Source organism: Aphidius gifuensis, linkage group LG6 (assembly GCF_014905175.1).
Source record: "Aphidius gifuensis isolate YNYX2018 linkage group LG6, ASM1490517v1, whole genome shotgun sequence".
NCBI classification, from domain to species: Eukaryota; Metazoa; Arthropoda; class Insecta; order Hymenoptera; family Braconidae; genus Aphidius; species Aphidius gifuensis.
This window is the reverse complement of record NC_057793.1, coordinates 7,978,947-8,005,583: the sequence shown is the minus strand read 5'-3', so window position 1 is coordinate 8,005,583 and position 26,637 is coordinate 7,978,947. Positions and strand designations below refer to the sequence as shown.

General features: G+C 23.4%; 1 protein-coding gene across 1 annotated transcript in view; it reads right to left on the bottom strand.

The window, feature by feature from the left end:
• The window catches only part of LOC122859308 (semaphorin-1A-like), a 99,995-nt gene extending 73,358 nt beyond the window's left edge, over positions 1 to 26,637 (bottom strand). The window contains exon 1 of the mRNA XM_044162768.1: positions 25,919 to 26,637. The gene's annotated coding sequence lies outside the window, so the exon portion shown is untranslated. The remainder of the gene's footprint in view (positions 1 to 25,918) is intronic.

Sequence of the window (26,637 nt, the reverse complement as noted above, 5' to 3'; positions counted from 1 at the left end):
AGCGTGTAAAAAATGAATTTAAAAAAAAATTCAAGTTAACAAGTTGCGTGGTAACATCACAGTCGTTTTGAAATGAGTTTTTTAAAAATAGACAGTAGTTTTTATGTGAATGGAAGAAATATTTGTCTGGTAGAATTGCGAATATTCAGAATTAATAATCGAATTTATATTATATTTAATATTTTAAACAAAGCTTTGTCAATATTGTTATGGACAAAGTAAATATATACTATGTGTACATTGTGGTCAATAGTTTATTATTAAAGCGATTCAATAAAAAAACTTTTATAAATCTTCTTGCATAATGCAATATGCAAGTTTCATATGTTTATGTTGGAAATTACTTTTTTTTTATTTATAGAATATATATACGTAATATGTATACACTCTGGGAATTTTAGTTTCATATTTATTTGGTAGATTTAAATATTTCGAATTAGCAGTTGAATTTATTTGCTGAATTTTGGTGTTTTAAACTTGTGATATTATTTATTTTCACCGGGAAAAAGTTATACATTATATAGATTCTTTTTTAAATATTTTAATTATGTTAATGAATTTAATTTTGAGATGATATTTAATTGTGAATTGTAAAATTTGTTAAATAAATATTGAAAATGTAATTTAAGAAATTTTTAAAAAACTTGGTTTTATATTTTTATATTTATTTGTTTAATTATTTAATTTTGAAAATATTTATAATATTTATTTCAAGTTTTAAATAATAAAAGTTGATAAATAAATTTTATTTTCAATTATAAATACTAGAATCTGTTTGAAAAATATAAAAATACAATTTTTTTTTTTTTCACTGATGGCTATCATAGTAAGCAATAATCAAAACTGTTGATTCAATTTGTCTGATGAAAAAAAAGTTTTTCTACTTGAAAAAAGAAAATAAATAAAAAAAAAAAAAAAACAAATGTTTTACTGATAAAAATTTTAGTTTTACATTTAACCAGTGTATTCCATTACTTAAAATTTCGAATTAAATTAATTTTTCCAATTTTAATAATCAAATAAATAAATATCATTTCTAAATACTCAAACTAGTCAAATAAAACCTCATCCTCAATTCAAAATACTTTTATCAATACTGCGATATATTTATCAGTATACTCAAAAAACTCTCGGGGAAAATATATGAAAAAAAAATCCATTTCAAATAGTTTGATCGTTAAACTTTTCAGAAAAAACTAAAACTTTTGAATATTTTATATAACAAAAAAAAAAAAAGTTGTCATTCACTTAACTGTTTACTTGCTCAACATCCTTTTCATTAATATTGATTAAACTAAAAAGTATACTTAAATACATCAAAGATACATAAAAATAAAAATACAATAAACTTGTATATTTAACATTAAAAGAAAACTTATAATTATGTCGAACATTTCGTAAAACAAGTAATTGAAACAAGTGATACTGTACATTATCCCAACAATTTAATGTCTTCTTTGTCTTTGTATTTTTATTATCACTTGTTTATATTAAAGTTAAAGCTCTGCTATCATTTTCGTCTTTTGTTGATAATTAATTTCAAATACTTAATAACAATAATAAAGAAAAATAAAAAAAAAAACTTTCATACAATTATAATACATATTATAATCAGTGGGTATTTATAAAACGTGCAAAATATCTCATGAACGAATGAAAAGCCATCAAGTATATATATGCTTGTCAAGAATTCAACTATTATATAAATTACATTTCGTTATATAGAAATCCTTTTCTCTAGAGACTTTGAAATACTTCAGGTTTATATACCGTTATAAGAAACGTATCTATCGCACACAGAATGAGCTCGTTAGAGACTCGTCAGTATAATAGTACAATTTCTTTTATAATACAGCATAAAAAATTCCTCCTTCAATTTTTTATTTTTTCCACAAAATATATATTTTATATTATGAATCAAAGCTAAATCCAATTCTTTTTTTTTTTCATCAATAATTAATCATTCAAATAAAATTTCAAGAATATAATTTATATTAATTTATAAAATTCAACATACAAAAGTACGTAATTTTTTTTTGAAAAATAAATTAATAGAAAAAAAAAAAAAAGAATTGTGAATTTATTCTTCTAAAGAAAATTGGAAAAACTTTAAGTATTTACTGAAGTAGTCGGTTAATTGCAAAAGTATGGCCTTAGGACTGTGCAAGTAACTAAAGCGTTACTGCAATAAATTCTACAAGTTGACTTTTTCACACGAGAATAATTATCCAAGTCGTATTATAGTGCTTTTGCAATTAGATCGGGGTTTCTTCTTGAAAAAAAATCGAGAAAGAATTAAAGGGGGTTGACCGTTATACCAGTAAATAGATAAATAAGATAAGAATTTTTTAAATTACATGAAAATTATAAAAATAAATACGGAAATTGTAGGTAGGATTTTTCACCTACACAAGCTATATATATGAATGAAAATATACAAAAATAATTCAACAAGGATGACAGAAAATTTACGTGGAATAAGTTAAAATACAGTGCCATTTTTAAACTTGTCTTTTGTATATATCATACTCGTAAAATATTTAAAATACTTGAATTATTTTTACTTTACTTGACATTTTGTTTCAATATTTTACAATTTTTTATTATTTTTAGTCAACTGAATTGTTTTTTAAATTTTTTATCATCTTTTTTTGTACTTTATATGAATATAAATGAAAAATTGTGTCAATTATTATTTTTATTTAGGAAAATTTATACTGAAGATAGTGAAAAATAATATTAATCAATAAATGAAAAAAACTTTCTTTTGTCTTTACATTCGTTTGAATTTTATATTCAAAAAAAATAAAAACAATTTTACGATTATTTTTTTTTAATAATAAAAAATAGACCAATAATTTTCTTGTAATTTGAAGCAGAAAAATACTATAATAAAATTTTATTATGAATAAAAATGGAATATTTAATCCATGATTGAAAAAATAAAAAAATAAAAATTCAATATTGCAAATAAATTTTGTTTGACAATGAAATATCAATAATAAAAGTTTACAATGGATTTTATTTTTTATACTTTTTTCAATAATTTAGAGTTAACTTTTTCATCATGTTATAAAATTGGAAAATTAAATTTTTCCAATCAATAATATATTTATAAAATTTACCAATGCTCTAGTAATTGAATATTTTAAATGGAAAAAAAAGAAAAATATATATAGACAGACAAAAAAATGTAATTCAAGTGTGCGAAGTAGTTGGATCATGAACTTGCATGAACTTTGTGGTAAGAATGTATAGCTATAACAAAACTATGAGACTCATGCTTACAACCACCTGCAGTACATGCTGCACTTGCGATGATGAAACCAAGGATAGACACAGATGAACCGTTACACTAGCGTTGCACTAACTTCCGGTGCTACGGCATCTCGATTCACTTGTACACTCAATTTTCAACATACACACTTGGACACACATATTTACTGTACATATATATGTAATATGTGAATATATATTTGCAGTTTTCTTTCAAACTAAATGACACTGTGTATATACATTTTATATAAACGTAATCTAAGAATTGCTATAACGGTGCACTTTATATACAAATGCCTACGCAAAAATCACCGCAATTCCATAACAAAAATTCATGGCATTTAATATTTACACAGTCTGGCGCAGCAAAAGTTACTAAAATAAAAAAATTTATAATCAAATAATCAGCGTTTTTTATAATATTAACGGTATTACAATTAAATTTCCCGGTTGAATCATCTAGAAATAATATATCCTGGTTGATAATTTACACCAAAAAAAAATGTAGCTTGTGTTGGTATAAAAAGTCATATTTAAAATTAAAATGAATAATTATAAAAATAATATACAAGCATAGTTTAACATGTCGACATAATGATGATTATGATGATTTAAAATTTGTCGAAAAATAATTATGACAAGAGTATGATCAGCACGATAAATAAATAAATATTCCATTTAAAAATTTATTTATTTTTTTTTTTTGCAAATTTACTATTATCCATATATCTTGAATAAATTGAAAATTAATTTATTTAAAAATTAATTAATTCATCATCGTGCTGTAATGACTCGCTGTTATTATTATTTCAAATTTAATTTTCATTAATATTTTCATCTTTTAAATATATTTTATTAAATGTTTATTTATTTTATTTTTTCAATAATAATTAGAGCCACGTAATCCAGTTGACAGCTTAAAAAAAAAATGATATATACCCACTAAAAAATGCATAAAAATATTGAAAATATAATTGAAATAAATTATCGAAAATATATAATAAAAATAGAAACTGATTTCTAATGACTAAAACGATAAAAAACGTTATGAAAAAAATTTATTTCAAGCCATCACATTTCCGCAAAGTAAAATATTTGTTTTTTATAAATATATTTATTTATTTATATAAATAAATAAATAAATAAAAATTCTTTAACATTATATTTTGTATTTATTATTCATATAAACAAGTTTCACTGATGATGAGACAAACAAAACTTTCTCTCAATATGAAAAAAGAAAAAAAGAAAAAAAAAAATGTCCATTGATCGTAAATCATATATGCCCCAATGTAAAAATTTAAAAAGTCAAGTGTATTTAATTTTATTATAACTATTATTATTATATACATAATTTTATATAAATTAAAATTAAATTAAGAAAACAATAAGTAGGGTTATGTGTCGTGGCGTGGTCGTTATCCACCTCTTGTGTTGCACTATTTTTTTTGGATTATAATACCGAGATTGCAAGCACGTATGGCTCATAAAAAAAAAATATTTAACAATATAAATAGTTACTGTATATACACACATACACAAACACTTATAAATACTTAAAATACAAGTGAATATTTTGTGTGTATGTAATGTATATATGTATAAATATCTAAACGAGAAAAAAGGTCGAAAAAAGGTATAGATAAAGCTTGGGGGTGTACTCGTTAGTTGAACGGAAAAAGCTCGCGTAAAGTTAGTTGGTGGGTGATGGTAAAAATAAAAAAGAAAAAAAAATATATATATATTTAAGAAACCTGAGAGGTAATAAAAGTGGTGTATAGGAATAGAGGAGAGTGATGCTGCTGTGGTAAAAAAAAGTATAAAGAATATACAACGAAACTAAATAATTTCAGGTTGCCTCAGGGTTGAAGCTTCTTAAGGAGAAGAAATCTTTCTTCACTGAAAAGCTTTATATAGAAAAGATAAGAGTGCCTTTCAATGAAAATAAAAAAAAATAAAAATAATAATAATAATGAATGGAACTTGCGGTAAATATGTGCCCACATGAACCGATTCACTCATCAGACTTGGTTATTAACAGCTTATCCCACGTATATAATACTTTTTCACTTGCATCATATACTCGAAATCAAAAAAAAAAAGAAATAATAATAAGCTGTCGTACATAATATTCGTTCATTTAATATTCATTCTACTTTTGAATTATCAAAACACAATTTACTTGAGGCTATTTAAATAATTTATTTTTATTTTTTAATTGAACAATCGAATATATTATTATGTTGATTTTTTTTTTTTTTTTTTTCATTTGGTTACGTTATGTATATTGAAATAAATGAAATGTGAAGTAATTTTTTTTTTAAACAATTTTGCAATGACCTGTAATATATGTTTATTTTTTTGATGATTAATTAAATTTGGAAATAAATTCATGGAGTCGGCGGTTTTTTAATAATAGACCTGTTAGATATTCAATTGAGCTCAGGGATAATTTTTAGTTTTTAAAAGTAGTCTGATGATTGGACAAGTCAAATCAATAAATTTATAAATAAAAAGTATTTAACATTTTTCAAGTGTGCAATAAATCATTTAATATTAATCTTTGAATTTTGTGGCTAAAATAAACAGCATTATTATTTTGTTTTTTTTTTTTCCATCAAAATATAAAATTTATCAACGAAACTTGTTTTTGACTTGCATTGTTGGACGCAATGTTAAACTCCCATTGAGATTTAAATTTTTATTATTAAATAATAAAATATTTTTTAGATTAGCAGAAAACCTACACATAGATGGTATTTAAAAAAATTAAAAATTAAAACTTTATTAGATAAAACGACAATTATTTGAGACAGTAAAATTTCATCTCAAATTTATTTGTAAATTGGTTAATTAAATTATTGAAAGACAAAAAAAAATAATTATTCTCTCCATCAGTATCACGTTAAATATGTCAGTATTTGATCATTAATTAATTTTTTTTAATCCACTAAAATCAAAGTTTAAAGATTTATTTCACTTGAATAATAGAGAAAAATATTTTAGACAAAAGTATTATTCTATTACCGAACCATCCCAAATCAATATATTCATCAAATTATTTTTAAATTACATTAAATTATTATTTTATTAGTATATATAAAATTTCACATTTCATTATGCAAGTAAAATTAAAAATTTCTTGATTGAGACAAATGTACCCAATAATTAAATAATCAAAATTATATTAATTATATTAATTTTTATTATTTAATCTGACACATTTATTTCTTTAATTTTTTTCTTTCTTTTATACTCCACTACCACGTGTGACCTAATTTCTTCAATTTCACTATTACTTTCATAATATAAAGCACAGTGTTAATATATACTAACAACTTTTTTTTCTTCATTTTTTTTGAATTTTTATTTATCTTCATCTCGTCGACGATATGATATAATTCACAGAGGCGTCTTACAAACATATCTAACGTCACTCTCAGAGTCTCTTGAGGGCTTTTTACAAATTTATTCATAAGCAGTCCAGCATAAACTTGGCTTTATGGTTTCACGGTTAATGAGCGTTGGTGAGAAAATCTTTGAGTCTGTTAAAAATTAAAACGAGAATACTCGCATGTATATAATAATAAATAAAATAAAAAAAACTAAAGCAACATGCACTAATAAATATAGCAAAAAAAAATTAAGAAAAATCAGAAAATTTTAGTATCTTACTTTTAATTTAATTTTTATTTTTTCATTCGCTATTTTATCGTTAAAGTTTTTTGTGTTTATACTTGGACCAAGTGCTTTTGCTTATGTATGTTTTTTTTTTTTTTTATTTAATTTTATTTTTGCGCAAAGAATAAAAGTAGGAAAATCTGACTCGTCAGAATAAATAAACAGTCAGGTTGGCAGTGTGTTTAACGTTTACACGTACAGCAATACATGTCCAACTTTAAAACTTTATTGCCCACGTGGCATTAACCATAAGCACGTTTCGTTCACGCGTTTATTTTAGCAACCAATTCACTACACATACACACACATTTACGAAAAACCCTCCAATAATTTTACGCCTTTTTCGAGTAGCCAGACAAAATACAACTCTCAATAATCTAAAAAAAAAAAAAAAATTAAAAAAAAAACTTCAAGATTTACTAAAGAAAAAACTATAAATAATTTTTTTTTTTTTCATATAAATAAATATACCAGACAGATAACTTAAAAACAATATAAAAATAGAAAAAAATTATAATAAAATAGCAATATTAAAAATACAATTTAAAAATATATATTATTTTTTTTTCTTATTATACCTAAAAAATTTGTAATCAAACAAAGTGTAGCGCAAAAAAAAAAAAAATATCTCAAAGAGAAAATTAAACGATAAATCGAAACGATGAAAAATTGTGAATTTTATATGAGAATTAAAATTCTAGATAAAATATAAAAATTAACAGTATAAAATAAATAATATAAGTTTAACAAAAAAAAAAAAAAGTAATTGAACGAAAAAGCAAATGTACGTTGAACTTTAAACGCGATGAAACTGAATTTTTTTTAAGTAGAGTAAAAGCTTTTGTGTATACACGATATATATAAAAAATAAAATATAATATACACGTATGGTTATAGTTGGAAGAAGCAAGCTTTTCCGCTTTTCCAAACTCGTTTGTTATAAACAAAAAAAAATAAGAAGAAGAAGAAGAAGAAGAAAAATGAAAAGACACACTGAGAAAAATAGTGGACGGCAAAACTTAAAGTCGATTCACGTTTTCAGTTCATTGGCGTTGGCCACGTACATTTGCACTTTTTTTTTTTTTTATTCCTTTATTATTATTATTGTCATTATTATTATTGTTATTATTATTATTTTAAGCTGTCTATGGCTCTTCTACATTTCCCGACGACCTTTGCTCGTTACTCTTTCTTACTTTTTGTTCATCAAATTTTTTTTATTCATTTCGTTTTTATTTTACTCATTCCACGTTTTTACAAATTTACAATATATGTACTTTATTTAAAAGTATATTTCTAGCCTCAAATGCTAACACATTGCCAAAAAGAATTTTTTTTTTTTCTACTATTTCTAACGGGGTTGCACAAGACATACTTTTTATGTATTTTTTTTTTCCTGTTTTAACCCTTTTTTTGCTTTTAAAACAAAAAGCATAACTGGATTTTTGATAATAACAGTGAAATCGTGCAAAATACTGTAGATTGTCAAGAATGAAAAGAGAATTTTTTTATAAAAATAATAAAAAATGATAATGTGGTTGAAAAAAAAAATTGTCAAATTTAAGAACGTGTTCGTGTTTTTTAAATTTTTGTGTTATATTAGATTTTCTATGGTGTTATATTTTGTAATGATTTAAAAAAACGGTTTTTTTTTTTTTTTATTCTGTATATATTAACAGATGAATATTTTATGTTTAAAAATATTTTAATATTATACTATTTCAAGTACATTTATTTTAAATTTTTTTAATTTTTTTTTCTTTGAGAATTACACTGTGTATTTTTTTATTGCCTTTTGTTTTCATGATTACCGAGCTGTTTTTTTTTTTTTAAATTTTTTTATTTGTCATTTTGTAAATGCAAAAGACGGAGATTGGCCACGATTTAGCAATCCGCCGGAAATGAGCTCGAGAGTAAGAAAAAAAAAAAGAAAAAGTTACGAGATCAAATTTTAATATAATATTTTTTTTTATCCACTTTTATTGCTTTATGTTTTTTTTTGTTTTTTTTTTTGCTACTTTTATTTTTTATTATACTTCTAATTTTTATTATTGTATGTTTTTTTTTTTTTTTGTTTGTTTGTAGATTTCTTGATCGCGAGAATGGCCAGCGATCCGATCCGATCCGGCAATGTGAGCGGTTATATGGAAAAATCTGATGATAACAAAAATATAAAAACTTATATTCCAACAACCCAAATAGTAAAAATATAAAACACAAAATAAAAAATAAAAAGATCAATTAACATTAAAAAAATAACCCAATAAATAATAAAAATTACAAAATTTAAAATTTATTTTAATTTAAAAAATATTATAAATAAATAATGATTAATATTGATTTTTTTTTTTTAAATTTAAATAGATAACTTTAGACAAGAATAAATTGATTTTTTTAAAAATTTTATATCAAAAAAATTTATTAAATGTATTAATTATACGAGTTTGACCTCAGCGTGTATAATGCTATAAATATCATTGAAATTTTCAACATATATGTATTAATATAAATGTCTATAATACACGGTAGAAAAGTAACATTATATATAGTTCAACTTGAAAATAACATATGTAGTTACAGAAGAGACAAAGGCGTGTCCTATTCGTGATGGCTTGGTGAGCTAAAATGAGTCCGGAACTTAGTCATACTATGGTGATACTATTATGACTCGATCTTTCTCATCATCCTTCTCTTTTATCTATCTTTCCTTCTCTTTTTTTCCCCTATTGAGATAGTCATTTTATTATATATAACATGCCATGAAAACGCTAGGGACGATTCGACGAATTTATCGTCTATATATCGATTCAACACTGACGAGTCATCCCTTTAACTACTACCCTCTTTGCCTCACTTTTATCAAAAATATATATATTTATAGCTGGTAACCTCATACAACACCCCTCAATATTTAAATTATACTATCATATTACTAACCATCAGGTAGACATTGTTTTTTCAATTTATAAAATTTAAAATTTCAATTGAAAAATGGTTGTTTTTTATTTTTAATATTTTACTGTTATTTGGATAATAAATAAATAAATAAATAAATAAATGAATAAATAAATAAATAATATATGTCATTTAGAAATAAAGAATAGATTAAAATAATTAAAATAATTTTGTATAGTAGTTTTGAATATTAAAATAATTTAATGATAATTGGAATTTTTTTATTTTTGTTTATTTGGAAATGTAAAAAATTTTTTCTTTGATTTTTGATTGTTATTAATAAAAAAAAATATTGTTATTTGGTTCATTAAGAAAATATATTTATTTAAAATAATAACTTTTATTATTAGAATATGTATATTTTTATTTTTTTTTTAATAAACAAAAAACCATTGACACAAAAAAACTGTTGTATTTTTCAATCTTTTCTTGTTGATTTCAAATTTTATAAATAATTTATGTTATTTCCAACTGTTATGTTTATTTTTTTTTTTCATTTTGAATATGTATTTTAGTTGAATGTAATTTTAAACTATTTATAAAACTGATTTATATATTTTTTTATTGCCACAAATTTAAAATCATTGAGAGAATTTCGCAGGGTGATGAACAAGTATTTGCCAAAATAATTTAAGAAATAAAAAATCAATTCTTTTAAAGATATATTTGTCTTGAAGTTTATATATAATTGATGAAAATTTCATCAGTGTGCAGTCAATAATAAAACAATATGCTAAATATTTCATCATTTAAATAAAAAAAAGCACGTAAAACCACAGCAAAGAATATAAATTGAAACCTTTTTATTTTTAAAACTTTCTTTTTCATGTTTCATTATATGTCTTGTGTCTCTTTCATGTATTTTTGTTATTTTTTTTATTTATTTTTCATCTAACACGTAAAGTACCGTGTTCATTTTTTTATTTTCATTGTCATAGCATCAAAGGAGCAACACTCAAAGGATAAAATCGTTTGCGAAGAGAAAAATCTCAATGTTCTTTTTCTATTTTTTTTATTATTACAAACTGTATACACATACAAATAAGAGAATGATTCAAAACACACGATTTACTTGGATATATATCTACAATTTTTACACGTATATATAAAGCAACTAAAAGGAAAAAAAGAAAAATTTCTTTTAATCTTTTTTTTTCATTTTATCATTATCATTTTTTTTTTTTTTTCTTTATTTTCTTTTTGTATTTTTTTCCATGAGCCACACAAATGTAGGTACTGATTATTAATGTATGTAGGTGGGGTATATACGAGCTTAAACGAGTATAATGTGTAGCAAGAAGATGAAAAAGTGTAAAAAAAAATAAGGGGAAAAATGAGAGTACCATCAGACGCGTGGTCGACTTTGTGGTTATAATGTTCGCGAGCGCGCTTTACTTATATTCTTGAGCCCCATTTGCCTCATCTAAAAGAGAGTGCAATAATGCAAAAGTCAGTTGAAAAAAATATGAAATAAAAGTTGCATTTATTTGTGAAAATACATTGTACATGTATCCATACACTTTTTTAGATGTACTCTAAATTTTATATTCATTTATTTGATTATTTTTTTTTTTCTTTATTTTAACATTAAATAGTACGTTTTGTTTTTTTGTTTTTTTTTTTTTCAAATATCGAGGGGATAGTTACTAAAACTTTGGAGGGACAAGTGATTTTAAAAACAAAATGATTTTTGAGTTATTTAAAGTTGATTTTTGTGTAATTTCAAAAAATTAATATTTCATTTGATTTCAATGAATCACAATGAAACCATGTGATTTCAAGTGATTTTAAAAATTTTATAATCATTTATTTCAAGTCAAATTTTACATGACTAAATTTATTTCAAGATTTATTAAAGTTCATTGGAAAAGAAAAATTATTTACACAAATTATTATTATTCAAACAATTTTTTTATTTGGCAATATTGATTTCGGGTAATTCACAATTTCATATGTGACTTTACGTGATTTTGCAAAAACTCACATGATTTCAGTAAAATGATTTGAGGAAAAAAAAACAAAAATTTCAATGATTTCCAGTTTGATTTCAACAGATATAGAAACGAGTGGATAGGCTTTTTTTAGATCCAAAAATTCTTGTATAATTGTTTTAAAAATGTGTCAATATTCAAAGAAATATTGACAAAAATATAAAAAGAGAGAGAAACATTCATTAGTTGTTGTCACACAAGAACTTTCCGCGACACATCAAGGACTTTCGCACTCTGCCACTTCAAGCATATATACCTATTACGTACTTGACTACCTACTACAGCCATAGAATTCACCAAGTCGACAATCATCAGTAATGTATATATACCTATATATACATGCATCTAAGTGATGGCACTTTAAGACGATCAATTATACCTATACATATATAAATACATACATCGTAGACATATAGGCAATATTATATGCTGACGTATGTTTAACACAAAACGTTTCACAATCATGCTTTCAATAATTACAACCACTAATTATTTCAATCAGATTAAACTACCATCATATGAATTAATACATCAAAGACTCATTTCATCATCGAAATTTTCATGATTTAATAAATAAATAATAGCAAAAAAAAAAAAATATCATGTTATAATCAAATTTTAACCTTCAATTAATTTATTTATAATAAAATAAAATGAAAATAATTAGCTTTTTTATAATAATATTTTTAACAACAACGTATGAATATTTATTTGAAAAAAATATATATATTGAGTATACAGAATTGTCTCAATTGACTGCGGTTGGTTTGAGGTAAAAAATAAAAGCGTCAATAAGCGCCCTTTGAGTAACGCGTGACTGAAAGGGTTGTTCGGTCAAAGTCCATATATATACCGGAACTTGATACTCGACCACCACCACTACCACGACTACAAGTAGTTAGCCAATGTCCATCTACACCCACCCACGACACACATAACACCTACACATGAATATTATGAGTGAACATGTCTCTCTCGCATTTTAAAAGATCAGATCACAAAATACACTCTTGTATATGACTAAGTATATACACAGAAGCTGAGTTTATAAGAGAAAAAAAAAAATAAAATAATAAAAAAATGTTTCTCGTTAAACAAAGTTTGTCCCTGGAGGTTGAAAAACCCTCTATACCTTGCAATAAAGCGCCGGCGTCACAGTAAAAGCATTGCTGTAAAAAAGGACTTTTTATCGTCGCGGGACTGTAGCACTCTAGACAAGTCCATTTTAGACTGCATATGAATAGCAAATTTTTCATTTTTTTATTTTTTTTAATTTTAATTTTTCTCAAACAATCTTAACCTATTTTTTTACTAAAAAAACAAATAGATCTATAAAAAAATTTAAGTTGCTCAAAAAAAAAAATGAAATGATATTTTAACTAAATTTTTTTAAAGATACTTTTTTTTTTTATTTGCCTTTAACAAAGAAATATTATATTTATTTTTTGTAATTATACTTATTATTTAATTCTTTGTTATTTAAATAATAAAAAATTGCATGTTATTTTGATATATAATAAGTATGTTTAATAATGAAAAAAAAAATACTTGATTTTTAGTTCTCAATGATGTTTAAATATTTTTTTATGTTAATCTTATAATATGATGACAAACTAATGGATTTTTGTTTGTAACAATAATGATATGTGTGTTTGTAATAATAATTGTATATTTGAAATTGGACAGTCAACTATACTAAATTCTACGAGAGGAGAGAGAGAGAGAAGGAGAAAAATAGAGAGAGTTTGTTTGGTAAATGAACAAACACAAAGAACACTGTACATAATGATGCATCAATGTGGTTAGTTAGACTTTTCTGATGTTATTTTCAACCAACAAATGTTATGGTTAACCATTTTGTGATATTGTTATGTATTTCATAGTACTCGAAAATATTACTCTCATTATTTTTCTACAAACTCTCGAGTTTCATTCAGAGCGAGACATAAATATTTATTATTTTTTATCATCTCTTACTTTTTCCTCTATTTATATTTATTATTATTTCAATATTTAATAGTGCACATGATTATTTATCAATGACAAAAAAAGATAAACTCAAATTACAAAAATATTTATTGAAAAATAAATAAATATAAATCATCAAAAAGATTGTTATTTCACACTCAATCGATTATGTTAATGATGAAAAAAAATGTACTTGAAATCAAGGACTAAATTATTTAGATAAATAAATTATTAATTAATTCTAAACCTTGAAATGTCATTTTAACAAATTTTTTTCATTCAACTTATGATTCATAAGAAAAAATAATGCATTGTATATTTTTTTATGTCTTGTGGTTTACATATTTATCATTTTTAAAATGTAAAATCTTATTTTTATTTGATAGCCACAGTGTATTTTATTTCTTATCATACGATAACAACGACACACACTCACTGTGAGAATAGAAATTGACATTTATTATATACACAACTTTTTATACAAAAATTATCTTATTTTTTTTTATTTTGTTACTTTCTTTCATCCTTTTTATCCTTAAAACTTTCTCCTCTATCTTATTTTGATGATGTCATTTTGCTTTAGAAAAAAAAAGCAAAAGCATTCCTTGTAAATGATAATATTTTTTTTTGTATATATTTATTGTTCGACGACATAATCAGTAAACATTCCTGAGATAGTAAAATAAAGAAAAGGCAAATAGCACATAAATGTTTAGAAAAAAATAAAATACAACAAGTGAATTGTCAAATGAAATTCTGATAACTTTTCGTATTTTTTTTTTTTGGAAAAACATTATGAAAAATCGTGACCCTTAGAATGGACCATTTTTACAGTGTGTTTTCCGACTTAATATATATCGCAGGTCAAAAAGCCAGCATAAAACACGTGGGAGGTACAAGAGGAAGTTAAAAAAATAAAATAAAAAAATAAAGATTATAGCCAAGTAAGTTATTATGAGCAGTCACGAAGAGCAAAAAATAAAAAAAAAAAAAATCTTTCACACACAGCCGACCTTCGATAAGGCCGTAAATTTTTCATCCTCATTCCGTAGCAATATTCCGTAGTCAATTCTGGGTAACTTTGGTATTTACACGAGAATCTTATGAATTCTTTTGAAACGTGCCATGACAAAGAAAATTGTGCGAGATAAACATGACTATTTTTGTGTTTTGTGAAAACTTGGTTTTCAATATTGGATGAGATTTTAATATAAATTTATATTTTCAATTTTGCTGTTTAATATATAATAAATTGTCACATAGTATATATTGAAATACCAAATTGTTATTCTATTGCACGTTTTAATATATTTCCCAATTTTGAATATTTCAAAAATAACTTTATGAAATTTTTTATCATGAATATTGGGCTATTTTTTAAATGCTTTGGTTATATGTATATTTATTTTTTTACTTAACACACATGTCGACACTGTTTCTAATAGTAAATCGTGGGAAATAAATAGACAGTTTACTCAGGCCCAGTGATGGAAATCTTCCAACTGTGACTATATACATTAAAATATAAATAAAACAAAGAAATAAAAAAAATTTACATGCTAGTGATATATAAATTTTAATACTAAAGAATAAATTATTATTAAATATATATTTTGTATTTTAAGTAGAGTATTAAAAATATATTTTGTATATGATTTTCTAGGGGGACTCAATATAAGTTTGAATGTAAATCATTAGCTTGTTTTTTATTTAATCGACTGAATTATTTGACAACTAATTTAGCTTTTTTTTATATAGGATTAAGAACAACTTTTATGAATACAATTTTTTAAACAAAATGGTTGAAATATTCATTACAAATTCATAATTAAATCATCTAATTTTGACGGCTAGATATTTTTTTTTTTTTGCATCGAGTTGGTTACAATGTCGACTTGATTGTTGGATATATAAATTTAAAAAATATATTTTCAAAACTAGCAACAATAAATAATCAAATTACAAATACTAATTAATAATTGAGTTTTTTTTTTGTTCAAAAAATTTTAAATTCTATTGCCAATTAAGCTAGCAATGTAACCGACCTCTTGCAAAAAAAATAAGCCAAAAATATATATTATTTGTAAACGAAAAATTCAGTAATCAATTTATAATTTTATTATTTTTTTTCGAGGTGGTCTTATGGCTTTGTGTATTAAATAATCTTAAATTGTTATTTTTATTTTTTTTCTTATCTATTTAAGGATAATTATTCTCTCGAAGGACTAAACAGCATGTCGACCATAAAGTATAGAAGCATTTCAAAACTAGCGACAGCTTTCAAGTGCACCCAAAATATATATTTTTTTTAAATTACTAATTTCTCGTTTTTTTTTTTAACCTCATTATGTCTGTATTATTATTTTTTTTTCGTCATTTTTACCGAAGAAACCATCAAATTATCTATAACGAGATAGGAAAAGAAGGAGGAGAAGATTTATAGAAAACGGAAATCTACACACACTCAAAAATACACACAGGTATATATAATACAATAAATAAATAAATATATGGTGCTTCAATGCAAGAAGAAGTAACGAAAAAAAAATCTAAAACTTAATGCGCACCTGTTGGAATGTATGAGATACCTTCTAACAACGATTCAAGAACAAAAAAAAAAACAACAAACTTTAGCTACAATAATACATTGGCATCTGACAAAAATCAATTTAACATTGTCAACAATAAAAGTTTTTAATATAATTTTTATACCCAAGTGTATATTTTATAGCCCATATTTATAATTTGTATTTCAACAAAATTTTCAACAAAAATAAAGCTCTAAAAAAAAAAATTTTCAGTCAAAAAAAAAGCATCAATTTATAACACATGTGACTGTAGCTAAAATAAAAATTGAATCATTCGTAATAAATTTACAAAACATTAAAAAAAAGTACATTTTATATATTGCATAAAAAAATAAATAGAAAAAAAATTATATTTTATATTTACAGTATAAAAATATATATGTAAAAAAAATAAATAAAAATTGTGTATAGTCTAGTGAGTAAAAAATAAATAATTTTCTGAGATGAGAGTTGAAGGACAAGTTGCCCCAGGGTGTCATCGAATAAAGAAACAACTAAGGATACTGTATAAAAGTGAAAAATATATAAAATATAATTTTCAAACTTGACTGTACCAGACTAAAAGCAACAACTCGACCGACCACGTTGGCCGTTTTCTTATTCTGCAGGTAATGGGTTTGGTTCTCCTTTCTTACTTTTTTTTTTTTTTTTTTTTATCCAGGTAAACTACCTTTACTTCGTATTATTTTTCCCCTCTGATTTTTATTATTACCATCACCATCGTCGTCATCAACATCCTACTACTATACTTTGCACAATTCTCATACTGTGTTCACCAACAAACCACCACACTTTTCTGTCCTCGTCTTGGCTTCTACCTTTGCTCAAACTTTTTTTTTTTCTACATACACATTTACTCTACTGACGCAGACATAATTTTTTTTTTTTTACTTCGTCTCGTGTATTTGTTATTATTATTTTATCCACAACACACTGTGCCAATTCATTTAATCCTTTTTAATATTAATAAATTTTGTCAATTTAATTTGTCGCTACTTAAAATTTATCAGTTTTTTTTTTCTTTAAATATTGTAAGGTTTTTAAAAAAAAATAATAATTTGTCTTTAAATTATTGAAATATATTTTTTTCTAATTTGTTTAGAAATATATTTTTCATGATATTATCTTGAAAATTTTAAGCAAAACTATTTATGTGATTTAATCTCTTGTTATAAGGTAAAATAAATAATGAAAATTATATTTATTTTTTTATCTTTCAGTTTATTTTTCAATGACTCATGGAAATACTATAATTTTTTTTTTTTTGTAAGTTATAATTAACTATGGCTTGTTTAAAAAATTTTTTTGACATGTATTTACCCTCAAATAAAATGACCCAAAACACGAAAATAATATATCTTTTTAATGTATTCAAGATTAAAAATAAAATAAAAAATAATAATATTGAATTCAAGCTTATATACAAGTATTTTTATATATATTTTAACATTATTATAAACCGGATGTAACTAGATACTGTACATCTCAATAAAAACTAATTGCAAAAAGTTAAAAATAATATTTTTCATCTTTAAAATAAATATATACATTAATAAAAAAGAAAATCAACGATAACTGATTTTTCAATACTGGCAAATGATTTTATTTTGAATAAAGTATAACATAAAATATAATAATAATAATGTGAATGTAAAATAGATATGAAAATTGTTGTAAAAGAGAATTTTTTTATTTTTATTTTTATATATACTTGATAAATATTTGATATGCAAGTGTTGAAACATCCCCTAAAGCGTGAATATAACGACAACGATTTTTTGTGTTATCATGACCATACAAGCACCGTATCGCAATAGCCATTACCTTAACAGTATAACATCCATTTTTTTATTCTCCATATACTGTCGCATTAGAAGTGTAAAAAAACATAAGTGTCATTATCAGAATTTAAAAAATTTTTTATATATTTATAAAAAGTAAAAATATGTATATTTCCAGAAATTTGTTGGCAAGAGATTTGTCTAGCCGTCTGTGAAATTCTCAGGAATGTAAAATTTATGACTAACAAAAAAAAAAAAATAAAAGAAAAAAGAAAAAGCAGTATGCCTAAAATATTTTGGAGCACTGTCTAGTATTAAACAATTCAATGGAGCACTATTAGACAACATATAGCACTATAATAGTACTATGAAGCACTAAAATAGCACTTTGTAGTACTATACAGCACTAAAATAGTATCATACATAGCCTACATAGTACTACATAATTATAATCTGCATTAATAATGTTATTTTAGTGGAAAATAATACGACAAAACACGTCATAGAACTATTATAATACTCTATAGTTCTAAAAAACAAAAAATAGCACTATAATAGTATTATTAAGCACTAAAATAATACTTTTTAGTACTATACAGCCCTAAAATAGTATTATACATAGCCTTAATAGTCCTACGAAATTATAATCTATATTATCAATGAAGATTTAGTGCTAAATAATTTGACAAAACACGTCATAGAACTGTTATAATACTTTATAGTTCTAAAAAATAATACATAGCACTATAATAGTATTATCAAGCACTAAAATAATATTTTACATAGCACTAGATGATTTTCATAGTACTATATAATACTATGTATTATTTTACAATACTAATTTAGTACTATATTGTAGTATTATAACATTATAAAGCTTATATAAAGTTATAAAAAAAACTTTCAAAAATTGTTTTGGTAAATGAATTGTTCAACTCTTTGCAAAATTATCGGTAATTTAAAATTTAATAATAGTAAAAAAGGCGTATACGTCTTATCAGTATCATAAAAAATAAAAGAAATATTTGTAGATTGTAAAAAAAAAAATAAAATAAAAGGTAACAGCATGTAAACGTGATATTTTCAATGACCCATGAACTCGAAATGAATGTTGTAAATGTAAATTCTTGTTTAGTAGTTAATGTGAGAACGAATAAATATATCTATATATATTTACTGATATTAAAAAATAAATAAATAATTATTGACTTTACCATTAGCACAAGATATAAAATTATCTATTGGCAATAAACAAATCTAGTTTAAAATTTAATATATAAAAGTATAATTTAATAATAAATTGAATAATGTAAAACAGTTTAAAAATATAAGTTTTATAAAATAAAATTCAATTAAATAAATATTATAATCAATGAAGAATTAAAAAAAAAAAATTAAATAAAAAAAAGTTTCAAAACAATTTTTAGCATGATGAATGATTCATGAAGACAACGTTGTGTCTGATATTACCATTTTAGCAAATTACAAACTGCAATTAAATTATTCAAGTTTAGTAAAATTATAATAAATAAAAGAACAAAAAATTACAGTACAACCGTATATATACTTAAACTTTAAATAATTTTTAATGAATTGAATTTTAAAGCTAAAAAAAGAGTAAATAATATAATTTAAAAATGACAAATTCTTCAAGCTTTGCAGATTGACTGTGTGAGTATATATATAAAATAGTGAAATCGACGTCCATTTCGTTATCCATTGGAGCACATCGAGATGTACTGACACAAAGAGAGATAGTAATATTGCAAATTTCGGTCGATCGTGTGTTTAGAATCGTGACTCTGTGAAGCCAAAGTAAAGGGGGTATATTATATATACAAGAATGAGTTAACTGTAGGGGGCGAGGTCGGGTCGAACGACACATATACTTTTCAAATATATATATATTGAAAATATATAGGTTGTATATACATGTGGTAAAAATACTAAAACCACATTATTGTACAGGATCATTTTGCAAATATGCAACAGCTTTTTAAATCGCGATTTGTATCTAATACCACACAACACACACACACAGACACACGTACAATAAACAAAAACAACCACAAAATAAATATATGTATTAATAATATATATTGCTTATTATGTATCATATAATGAAATCATGATTAAACCCGACTGGCCAAGAGTGATGAATGTTAATTAATGTTTCACACTGTATCAAGTGCGGGAAAGCACATTTAAACTTTCTCCCATATATATATTCACATAATATTTAATTTTATAGATAAATAATATATTTTTTTTCAAATATATATTCACATTAAGATAATAAATATATATTTAACTAAAAATATTATATGTTTTCTCTATAATGGCATTATTTATTTTTTCAATATTTCAATTAATTTTTTTTTTTTCATTCATTCATTACTCATTAGAGTTAAATTTAATTAAGCTAATATAAATTTTGTATTTGAAATTAAAAAAAAATTAATATAAAACTTTATTTTTGCAAATGTTGTTGTTTAAAAAATTTAAATAATAATAAAAAAAACGTATATCCAATTATAAACACGAAAAAAAAAATATTTTTTAAAAAAATTATTATTAACGCAACAATTAATTTGTTAATTAAATATTATTATGTCAATTAGTATTTTCTTTAATTATATAATGAAAAATTTTAATTTTCAAATGTATGAGATTTTTATTATTAATTTTAATAGTATATTTGTCTTTGTACTTATTTAACATTTATCGTTAATGAGTAGACTTGAAATGCATGCATGCACTTGGAACATTCACATATATATATATTTCGTTAGTAACCTTTTGAAGAGTTCAAAGTACTTTGAAAATATATATATATGTGTATGTGCAAAATTTGCAATAGTATGTACATTGTAATATGTGAAACAACACCAGGGGGGATACAACGACGACAACAACTAAGAGAAAAATGAGGATAGCACTATCGCATTTATATATATAACAACAACGTCTGTTTGAAAGCTAACTTTGGCAATGACTTTGCTTACCACTACATTGTTGTTACTTTTACTGACTCGTTGGTATTATACATCCCTCGGACAACTACTACGTTTTGAATGCAAATTGTTAGTTTCAAAATGAGGATATATATTTTTGGTTATGCTAAACTCAAAAGACCAAGTGTACTTGACATTAATGCACTAAATTATTAGATACTGTTTTGTTGATTTTTCTAAACTGGACAATATTTGAAAATTTAATTAATTTATTTAAGTAGTAAATTTTATTTTGTAAAAAATAAAATTCTTCAAGTGTATGTATGGAGTGTTGATTGTTGAAAATAGTGTGTATGTATTTTCACGTATAAAGAAATGCCGTTAAAATAAAATTTTACGCGATTGGCAATTACTTAAAAGCGAGAAGCAATTTCAACGTGGTCGAAGATTCAGAAAGGCCAAGAAAATAAGAATTAAAGTGATGAAAATGATGGAGAAAATGAAAAAATACATGATGATGATGAAAAATAAAAAGAAGAAATTACTTAAAAAAAAGTAAATAAATATAAAAAATAGAAAATGGAAAAGAAATTGTTGAAAAAAATATTGAAAAATATATATATCTAAGTGTCTGTATGTTTCTTGGTTCATCCGATTGGCTATTTGATAAAAAAAAATAAGAAAAAAGTTTGTTCAAGTATATCATCTACCACCACAAGTATTTAGTCCAGATGTTATATATGTGTTAAAACTTTTACATCAGATATCCACATTGCAAGACAAGAAGAAAATAATATTTTTCAAACTTAAGATTGATAGAGATATATAGACACACTCTAATATTAAACCTTTTACTTTATATATATCACTTAAAAGTAAATTTAAAAAATAATAATCAAACTAAAATATAAACAAAATTTTAATTTTCATTTGAAAAAAATATATATCTCTTGAATTCTTGATAAACTTTTTAGATTAAATCTACAAAAACTTGAAGATTAATTCATTAAGATTTGATTGAATTTGCCGAATCTTCATTAAAAATGGATAAAAGATGACAAAAAAAAATGTTACACCAAGTATAAATTCTACTTTCATCAAGTAATAAAAAAAAAATACATTTTAAATATTTTTTTTACATTCAAAAGTAAAAAAAAAAATCAAGACATCTTTTGATAAAATATACCGCATAATAATCTTCAAAAATTTACATGATATTATTTTTTTTTTTATATAAAAAAAAATATAAATTATGCAGTGAAAATCCAGCCTAATGAACCATGCAAATATACACGAATTTATTTTTTTTTTTTTACTAAATTTTCTTATTTCGAAATTAAGTTATATAGCTAAGAAAAAGTTTTAATTTTTTTTTTTTAACTAAAACTACATTTTATTAAGTCACCACAAAAAAATAAGAAACATATTATTTTTGTTGTAAAATAATATAAACAATATAAACATGTAAAAAGTTAACAAGTGGCAAAATGAAAATCTCAATTGAGACAAGAATATTCTTAACTTGAAGATGAAATTTTCTAGAATTTCTTTAACTACTATAAACAGCTGGAAAATATATATATTAAGATAGATAGAAGAAATAAACAGATTCAAAGCTTAATGGTGATTAAACCTGGACGATTTACAACCGACAATAACTCATGCAAATGAAGAAATAATTTTTTTTTTTTTTTTCTTTTCATCATTTACATATTTTTTATATTTTTCTATCTCTTATTTATGTTTTTTTCTACTTAATTTATATTTTATTTATATAAAATTTCTATCATTTATTATTTATCATCTTGAATAATAATAATAATAATAAATTTACTTTCAAAATGATTTAAAAATAAATAATAATTTAAATTTATGTTTTATATTTTTTTTTTTGTATATTAATATGTATTATATTTTTTGAATTTTTATAGGTTTAGGTTTTTTTATTTCTCGTTGATTTAATGTGGATAGTTTTATGAGATGAAATTTTCCCAGGAGAAAAAACGAAACCCTTTTCTATTCGTTTTCTCATCTATATATATCTAAAGCTTCATCCAAGCGAGCTTCGGCGGTCTGCCAGAAAACGTGCCGTCGCATAATTTTCGCAAACTCCCTTGGATCAAGATCTATCCCAAGAGTCTCATCCCTGAATTCTCTATTCTCGTATTTTTTCTCATTTTAGTTTGCGCCAAAGTCAAAAACTTTTTATAAACCTTTTCATCATTCACAGTGTTCCCTTTTTTTTAAAAGTAAAATTACTAAAATAAGTTTTTCTCTACTTTTGTTTGAATATCATTCAATGAAATTAATCAAAATATAAATTATTAATCAATTTTTAGTCAATGATTAATTTTTCAGATGGTTAGACAACAAGTCATTCGTAAGAGCTTTGTCATGAATGAATTTATTGAGCTAATTTTATTCAAAATTACTTGAAGATATTTAAAATTGAAAAAAAATATTTTTTTAAATTAACCAGAGTCATTTAAATTACCATTAAGACTCACTCAAAATATTGAAATAATAAAACTAAATAACTTCCCTTTAAAAATCAACAATTTATATGAAAAAAATTTTATTTTTTATGTAAAAAAAATGTTAATAATATACTGTAAATAATATAAAAATTTTATAAATTATTTTTTTCGAAATGTCAATTATGTTTCTTTGAATGCAACTTGTTTGAGGATGATAGTGATAAATATAAATGATGATTTAAAACATAATCACCTTGAATAAAAAAAACGCACACCTAAATAAAAAAAAAACAACAACAACAGTGTCATATGCTTACGAAATTGTATATATAATTTCGAAATGCCAACAGCATGAGTTTGTCGATGCAAAAAAAAAAAAAACCAACAACAACAAACAACAAGCAGCATTCTTAATAAATTCATTAAACAAAAAATAATAATAACGCAACTTAAAACATTATTGAATAAATAAATAAAAAATAAATTTATCAACAATGTATTGACAATAAAATTCTGTACTGTATAAAAAGCCGAATCGGCAAAAGTTGAAGCACGATGGTTGCAACGACTCGATCTTCAAATCATCACACACACACACACACAAAAGAAATAATAATAAAAATAGAAATTGAATCGGCAAATTTACGTTCGTTCAAGCGAGAGTATATCTCAGTAAAATAGCATGAGCAAAAGGGACTCACATTACAATTGTGCCTCTCCTTTTTTTTTTTTTTTATTTTTCATTTTACAACTACTCCATTTTATTTTACACACACATGCAATTCAAAAAGCATTACTTGCCAATGGTATTATTTTATATAAAATAATGATAATAATAAAAGTAGGCAATATTGTGCGAATATGTATTGAAAAAAAAAAAAAAAATAAGGCAGTTGCATTTGCTTACGCACAGCTGTCATGGTCAGGTGCAGAGGAGTGGAGAAATAGTCAATTTAATATTAAACTAACAATATATAAAATAATATTATTTGCATGAAAAAATATATTTATAATTTTTTTTTTATAAATAACAGGATTATTATTATTTTTTAAGCTGAGAAAGCAGACACACAAGTTTTGTCGTCGTTTTCTTGGATGTTTTTTTTTTTTTAAGAGGATAAATGATGATCATTTTTTTGTGGGTATGATTTTTTAACAGTAATATAGGTATATATTATTTTTATTAATTTTTTTTTTTTCATTCCCTGCGGTGCCCTGCGGCTACGTGAAGCGTCATGGCCAACATCGTCAGCAGCAAAAGCAGCAGAAGCAAGCATCACCTCTCTCTATTCTCCTTCACTTGCAACCTTATATTACTCAGGGGGGCCACACAGAGCCATCAGGATTACCAGTATTCTATACTCTATAGTTTATGTTAAAACCGGTTTTTTTTTTTTTAATACTCAACAGTATTCTCTACGCTACTTCAACGAGTGAACATTTTTATTTAAAAACTGTAGTAAAACTCGCTCCGATAAAATAATAATTTTTTCTCTAAATATTACTCAAAAATCATTGTTTTTTTTTTAAATTAAATAAACAAAAATATAAAATTTATATAACAACAATTATAAATAATTAAAAAAATTATTTATATTTATTTTTTATATTTATATTAATGATAATTGACAAAATACATTTTGACAATTATTAAATTTAAAAATTGTTAGAATTTATTGTTGATAAACAAAGCCGCTTGTTTATGATAAAATAAATATTTATAATATTTATGTAGAAAAAAAATAAACAAGTCTAACAAATTGCAAATAATAATATATCCCTTTTATAAACATCATCAATAATGTAGTTGACAATTATGGGGAGGTTTGTGTTCTTGACCTCTCAAGCATACTCTCTCGACACAATTTTTTATTCAATTTTTTTTTTTTAAACCTGTACAAGATTTACCTCAATAGCCTGTATATAACACCATCAAATGACATGATTGGTTGTACCTTTTATCTAGCCTTCTATACCTGATTCTACATGAAAAAAAAATAAAAAATTCTTCAAAGTTTTCTACAATGGCTTTACAACTTTTCTAAAAAAAAAAAAAAATTCTTTTTGATTTTTTTTATTATCCTATATTGTATCCTATCATTATTTATTTTTTTTTATATATCACACGTTGAATGAATTTACAAGAAAGTATTGCCCTCATTTGTCATTAAAGTGTTGTTTTTTTTTTTTTCACCACAATTTTAAGTTTTAACGGTTGAATAAATATTACGAGATTATAGTACTTACCAAAATTAATGTATGTATATAGATCCAAAAAATTAACGTCCAATAATAATAAAAATAATTTTTTAAAATTTAATATAAATAAAAAGGACTAATCAACTTAGGTCGATCACCCTAAGCGTTCACCAGCAGTGACACCACGCGACAGTTTCCGAAGAAACGCCTCGGCGCACCTTGTCGCTCCAACATCAGCACTCGAGCGTTCAACAGATGCAAAAATTAATATTTTTTTTTTATAATTATAAATTTATTATTGTTATTAATTTCACTAACAAACACTTGATTATTAATTTTTCTTGTAAATTAATAATATTTTACTTTTTTTTTTACAATTTAAAATCACTAAACAAAACAAACTCCAAAAAAAAACCAACAAAACAAATGAATATATTTTATTATTATTATTTCGATGAACTATTAACGTAATTAACAAATGACACTTGATTATTATTAATACACACTTTTATTTGTTGTTATAAAATCGGCGTCTTTTGTTTTTTTTTTATTTTTTTTCGGAGTAAAAATTGAAATTTATCAATGAATTAAAGGAATTTAATTGGATTAATTTTTACTATAAACAAAAGCTTGTTTATCACGTTAGATAAATAATAGAAATGAGAAAATTTGTTGTTGTTTTTTTTTTTTTTTTTTAATATAGGTAGTACGCGATGTAAAAATATTTGATGCGCACCGAACGTCGAGACGCAACTGTCGAGTTGTGG